Raw genomic sequence first — 6,953 nt, 5'->3', positions numbered from 1 at the left:
ATGAATTAGAGCGGAGACTGAGAGCCAGGCCTTCTCGACCAACATCAGTGTGTGACCTCACCAATGCGCTTTTGGAAGAATGGTCAAAAATTCCTATAAACACACTCCTCAACCTTGTGGACAGCCTTCCCAGAAGAGTTGAAGCTGTAATAGCTGCAAAAGGTGGACCGACATCATATTGAACCCTATGGGTTAGGAATGGGATGGCACTTAAGTTCATATGTGAGTCAAGGCAGGTGACCGAATACTTTTGGTAATATAGTGTATATATATATATATATATATATACATACATACATATGCATTAAAACCACCTGCCTAATATTGTGTAGGTTCCCCTTGTGCTGCCAAAACAGCTCTGACACATCAAGGCATGGACTCCACAAGACCTCTGAAGGTGTGCTGTGGTATCTGGGACCAAGGCATTAGCAGTAGATCCTTTAAGTGCTGTAAGTTGTGAGGCGGGGCCTCCATGGATCAGACTTGTCCAGCACATCCCACAGATGCTCGATTGGATTGAGATCTGGGGAATTTGGAAACCAAGTCAACACCTTACATTCTTTGTCATGTTCCTCAGATTATTCCTGAACAATTTTTGCAGTGTGGCCCGGCGCACTATCCTGCTGAAAGAAACCACTGTCACTAGGGAATACCGTTGGGTGTACCTGGTCTGCAACAATGTTTAGGTAAGTGGTACGTGTCATAGTAACATCCACATGAATGCCAGGACCCAAGGTTTCCCAGCAGAGCATTGCCCAGAGCATCACACTGCCTCCGCCAGCTTGCCTTCTTCTCATAGCACATCCTGGTGATAACTCTTGCCCAGGTATGTGATGCACAGGTACCCGCCCGTCCACATGATGTAAAACATGATTCATCAGACCAGGCCACCTTCTTTCCTTGCCCCATGATCCAGTTCTGATGCTCACGTGCCCATTGTAAGTGCTTTCGGTGGTGGACAGGGGTCTGACCGGTCTATACAGCCCCATACGCAGCAAACTGTAATCCACTGTGTTTTCTGACACCTTTCTATCACAGCCAGCTTGAACTTTTTCAGCAATTTGTGCTACAGTAGCTCTTCTGTGGGATCGGACCAGACAGGCTATCCTTCGCTTCCCACACGCATCAGTGAGCCTTGAGCTAGCCAGTCGACTAGCCATCACAATTTGGCCTTTGTCAAAGTCACTCAGATCCTTACACTTGCCCATTTTCCTGCTTCCAACACATCAACTTTGAGAACTGACTGTTCACTTGCTGCCTAATATATCCCACCCCTTGACAAGTGCCAGTGTAACAAAATAATCAATGTTATTCACTATTCACTTCACCTGTCAGTGGTTTTAATGTTATAGCTGATTGGTGTGTGTGTGTCTATATATATACTCACTATCCATTTTATTAGGAACACCAGTACACCTGCACGTTCATGCAGTTATCTAAGCAGCCAATCATGTGGCAGCAATGCTCACCCAAACTGGACAGTTGAAGATTAGAAAAAAAAATCACTTGGTCTTTTTCCAGTCTTCAACTGTCCAGTTTGTGCAATGTCTTTTTCCAGTCTTCAACTGTCCCATGATAGCCACAGATTCTTGTTCTTGGCTGAACCTGATACTGTATTCTGCTGTTGTAGCCCATCCATCTCAAGGTTTGATGTGTTGTATGTTCTGAGATGCTTTTCTGCTCACCAACTGATTTTAAGATTAGGCGATTAAAAAAAATGTAAGACTTCCATTTCTCCTCAGCGTGTGAGATGTAAAAGCAGTGCTTAATTAATTAATCACAAGGTACCAGAACAGCAAAGGAGAGGTGATCCAGCAAGTGGACAGGGAGGGAAAAGGTCCTGGAACATGTAGACACAGCACTGCTCCAAGCACTTGATGTAATACAGTGTTAAATGCCATCACAGACTTAGAGCTAATAGTATAGGTATGATGGCTGCAGGGCTTGCAACCGTAACATTTCAGTAATGCAGTAGGAGGAGTTAACGTACAGTCTCCTCCTGATGCAGTATGCTCTGCTCATCTGTGGCATTGCAGTGTCTTTTAGAAATCTGAAAATGCATATGTGGCACGGTTGAATTTTATGGGTGATGGGCCAACAAGTTTCAGAAACAGAAATGTCACCTCCCTTGCTTTTAGCATCTTGTTCGGCTTTTGCTTACTTCTTCAAGAAATGACAGCAAAGTCAGCTGCCTTTTTTTGCCATATCTGTGATGTCAGTATAAGCGTCTCATTGCAAAAAAAATGCCATCTTAGCACGTGAAAACAACTTGAACATAGTCAAATGTATCTAGCATTTCCAGTTATAAGATTACTATAATCCAAATATATGATTATTAACCCTACTTCTAGACTTTTCTTTTTTACTAATTTCAAGTTATAAATTTTCTTATTGTATTGGCAGATAATTTTGCTGTTTTCTAGAAATAAATGCTTAAAATTAGCTAAAATATCTGGCAAAAGAACAAGACTTTTGAAGCTTGAAATTAGTATAAAAGTCAAGAAATAGGTTTAATAATCATGTATTCAGTTTATTGTAATTTAATAACAGAAAATGCTAGATAAATTTGTCTATATTCAAGATATCTGCACTTGCTAAGATGTTATTTTTTGCAGTGTGTTTATACTTTTGCAAATACTGTATGTTTGCTTATTTGCTCACAAGACAATAATCTTGTGGAATTATAATAAGAGAAAATGCTATTTTACCACATTTTTTCTGAAAACTATGAGGAAAGATAATGAAAGATATTGAGAATTATATATGGTAGTATTTAGGTCCCTGGAAGACTAGTGGTTAGGTCTCGGTGCTCTCACCGCCAATGCCCAGGTTTGATTCCCAACCCCAGCCAATGGGGTTGCACAAAACAGTGCATTCCCAGTGCCAGTCCCAAGCCCGGATAAAATTGTGGAGGATTGTGTCAGGAAGGGCATCTGGTATAAAAAATGTGCCAAATCAAATATGCGGACCAATGATCTGCTGTGGCAACCCCTAACGAGAGCTGCCGAAAGAACAACAACATGTATGGTAGTATTTCTTTGTGAGAAAGGGCTTCTGTATAGCCAGATGATTTAATCTGTACAGACATGATTTAACTTGGTTTCATTTTTTTACATCACAAAAAATAGCAATTTTAACAGAGATAACAGAAATAAATAGTTAATGTTTTTATTAACCCTAATTAGAATTTGGACTATTATAACTACTATTGTATTACTCGCTCAACGGTGTCTGAACTTTGGTCTCATTATGGCCCACCACGTCCGCTTTAATCAAAAGGTCCAGGGTCTTTATCAGTGCCTAGAATAATGAAAACCACAGCTGGAGGCAGAGCTTTTTATTTCAAGGTCCCTCAGCTATGGAATAGCCTTCCAATTAGTGCTCAGGACTCTATATCTAGGCTGAAAACTTATTTCTTTAGTCAGGAATTTTGTTAAATAGCTTTTCTTTTTAAAGGCATTTTCTTTTAGTGGTTCATTAGGCTAGAGAGCTTTGGTAAACTTGGATGTTTTGATGTTTGATGTCACCCACCTCTCTCACATGATCACTCATTGTTGTTAACGGTGGAAAGGCAGGCCTGTTTCTGTCCCAGCGTGCTCTCCTGCCTGTGTTACCTTATGGCTTCCCCTTTAGATTATACTGTTATAACTAGAGTGACAAAGTGAATGAGTGATAGAGTGCCAGCGTGACTGCTTACACTCGGATCACAATGTACACCCTTTTAAATCAAGATCATACCTAATAATCTGTTCTGTCTGTCTGTCAGTCAGTCTCTCTCTATCTATCTATCTATCTGAACCTCTCTGAACATGAAACAAGGATCCAGAGTTACTGGAAATTCAGCTCTTTAACCCCAACATTTTCTTGATGTGAGAATTTGCAGCAGCTTATGTTACTGGCCACCCACATTTAGCCACTGAAAGCAGAGTTGCAGCACCGGGTCAATAGCAGGCCACAACCGAAGCAGCTGTTTATCCCCAGCTGCCACTGACAGCAGTTCTAGGCCATGCACTTGAAATATATCTATTTCCCACCACCCAGAACATCAGACACCATTCAATCAGGAATTTTGAGTGACACACCACTGAAAGAACAGGTGAAGCCAAAAGGGCAAAGTCTTATAGTTGAACAACTGAAAAAAATTGTCCTCTCAGGACAGAGAAGAAAGAGGGCTTTGAAGAGAGAAAGGTTATTTTTGAGTCATCAGAAGAAGAAAAGAGCTTTCAGGGGCATCACAGACGTGGGGATGGATGGGTTTGCAACACACTTCCAAAGAAATATACATTTTTGCACTTTTTGTCAAGTAAAAAAAAATTCTTTTTTTGTCATCAGAATAAAACTCAATTGTTAAAAATTTACTTTTGGATACATTCCAGCATGAAACTAAAAAAAATTAACCAAATTAGGTACCATATCTTGTAAGAAAATGTAAGCTGTCTATAGATGATTTAGTTCTTTACTAGCTGCATTATTACGTAGTGGTTTGTCTAATTGGTTGCACATTAAACAACATTGAATTTTGATTAGCACAGTGACAAAGCATAAAATCCAAGCAATCTGCAGTATCCAGTATAGTGCTGCCTCCGGGTTAATACCTATTTATCTCTGCTACAATTGTGTTGCATGTGATTCTGACTCAGATGAAGTTAATTGAGAGTGTCAAATGACACTCCTCCAGATGAAGTATTTCACTTATATCACTTCAGTAGAAGTTACATACATAAGCTTGAAATTCGTATGCTCTCAAAAAAAGGTTTGCCTGAAATTACATTTCTGAATATTTGAAATGAATTACAGGTATTGTCACATTATTGAAACACTGTTATGTTCAGTAAACAAAACTGAATGTTGCAATGAGTGGATGAGCAAATGAAGGTTGTGGCAGAGATAAACAGGGATGGGTAAGTAGTAAACATACACATATAATGACCTATGTAAAAACATTGTTTTCCGATGTGTTAAGAGTTTATTTACAGCAGAAAACAAACAAACAAATCAATAAATAAATACTATTACCAGTTAATCACAAAATGTTTTCCTTCTGGAAAGGAATTGGAATAATTTCCATGTAAGAAAATTTAAAAATACCAGCCCAGTCTTTCTTATTATTTTGACATAATTTAGTAAGGTAGTAGGTGGTTTGGGATGTAGCTGGTGTCATCATGACTGCAGTTGAGCAGGGAAATGATTTCTGAAAAGAATGTGGAGGAGGAATAAAGGAGGAGGAGGAGCGGATGGATTTCCACACTGTCGTCACGGAATTTCTTTGCCTCCTCATGATGTGTCTTCATGCCGTTTCCTCACCACAGGCCTGTGAGTGAGCCAAGGACAGTCCATATGGGTCGTTCTGTCAATTTTTCATGGTTCAGAAACATATACAGAAAACATACAATTCAGTATTATTCAAGACTCTATTTTAACAACTAAAAACAACTAGTTTGATAGTTGGGAAAGAGAATATTTAAGTATCTTTAATTATACTCTTAGAAAAGCTGATATAGCTACATATCTAATGCATGAGGGGCCTCGAAGGGCCCATTAGTCAGTTATGTAAAGTTTATTTTTGTCTTTATTTAGTAAAATGTTATAAAAGTGCAAACCCCCCAAACAATCTCTTTCCCTGTGCTGAGTACAGGCTTGCTGTGGGCTCTCATCCCATCCTCAGCTTAACAGCGGCCTCCCGCTTCTGCAAGCTGCCCCAAAAAATGTGCTGATGCACAGGCAATCTCAAATCCAATATCACGTACTGTCGTATTTCAGAGCCTCTGTCTCTAGGTCCGCAGTCCTTTTGTGTCAAATTGATTTACCGAGACCTGGGGCAATTTTCCTGTAGTGAAAGACACATGCCGAGCTTCACTGTCGCTCCTTTTTTATTGCCAAAATATGTTAGCTTTTCCTCACTCTATCTCTAAATCTGTTAGTTCTACAGATTATTTTCTCTACACATTGTTTTCTTTCTCTGGTGCTCCTTCAGGTTTATACGATTCCTTTGTAGTCTGTTTTTCAGGTGTTTTGGGGCCAAATCAGCAAATCAGGGTTATTTGATTGCTTTATAGATCAGAAGGTTGCTTCCTGCTTTTCTAAGAGCGTAATCAAAGCATTATTAAATATCCACTTGCTCTACCATCAAACCATTGTTTACTGATCTTGGTTCACAGTATCACAGTACAAACATCATCATTATTTGGTAGAGCAAGCATCACTTTGAGCACTCACCCTAACAATTAAGAAACTAACCACAACTTTCATTGAGTTTGCTCTGAAAAAAAAAGAAAGAATTGTGTAAGTTTGTGATTTTATAGTTCATCCGCCTCAATATTAATTCTATTTTACATTTCATTGCTTACAGTCATTTATCACACATACATTATTTACATTGTTAGCTATGGAACTAGCCTAATAATACAGTAGAAGAAGTAATACCTCCATGATGACTCGACAGCACTGAAATGTAAAGTAAGATGGGTAGCTGAGGTGAACAACATTGTTGGATGAGAGTGTTGTGGTGGCCTGGCTGTCAGCCCTCTGAGTAGGCTGTTAGACAGATTGCCTTGGTAAGGAGGGCCTCTGCATGATAATAAGGGCTGGACCTGAAAGACCGGCCTCCTTCTCTCTCTCTCAAGACATGTGGCATGATCTGTTTCAGGCTTGAAAACGATTCTGCTGATAGAAAAGTGGATTCCATCTATTTCAATCCTATAAGTATCTGTCTCTCCCTTTTCTCTCGCTCAGCCAGACGTGCTGGAAGCGGGTGGTTGAAACCCAAGCCCATAATGAGAAAGGGAACAGACTGGGTTTAAATGCGTGGCTGGAGCTGCAGAATGACTGTCTGGCAGCTGATTTGCCTGTTTAGCCATTCATTTAAAAGACAGGAAAGAGAGAATGAGAGAGAAAAAGAAGAAAGAGATGAGATGAGATGTAATGAGATGTCAGGGTGACATTGCAACAATTAG

At 39.8% G+C, this 6,953-nt stretch overlaps 1 long non-coding RNA gene across 1 annotated transcript; it reads right to left on the bottom strand.

Moving 5' to 3' along the window:
• Window positions 1-4,507: 4,507 nt before the first annotated feature.
• LOC117598226 (uncharacterized) lies at window positions 4,508-6,541 on the bottom strand. Its single transcript, XR_004578903.2, has 3 exons — window positions 6,424-6,541; window positions 6,217-6,259; window positions 4,508-5,347 (listed from the first exon to the last, which is right to left on the bottom strand). It is a non-coding gene; the product is annotated as an uncharacterized LOC117598226 (long non-coding RNA).
• Between the last annotated feature and the right edge of the window lie 412 nt (window positions 6,542-6,953).

Source organism: Pangasianodon hypophthalmus, chromosome 10, assembly GCF_027358585.1.
Source record: "Pangasianodon hypophthalmus isolate fPanHyp1 chromosome 10, fPanHyp1.pri, whole genome shotgun sequence".
Taxonomy (NCBI): Eukaryota; Metazoa; Chordata; class Actinopteri; order Siluriformes; family Pangasiidae; genus Pangasianodon; species Pangasianodon hypophthalmus.
Note: the sequence above shows the minus strand (reverse complement) of the source record. Positions and strands in the feature narration are given on the sequence as shown.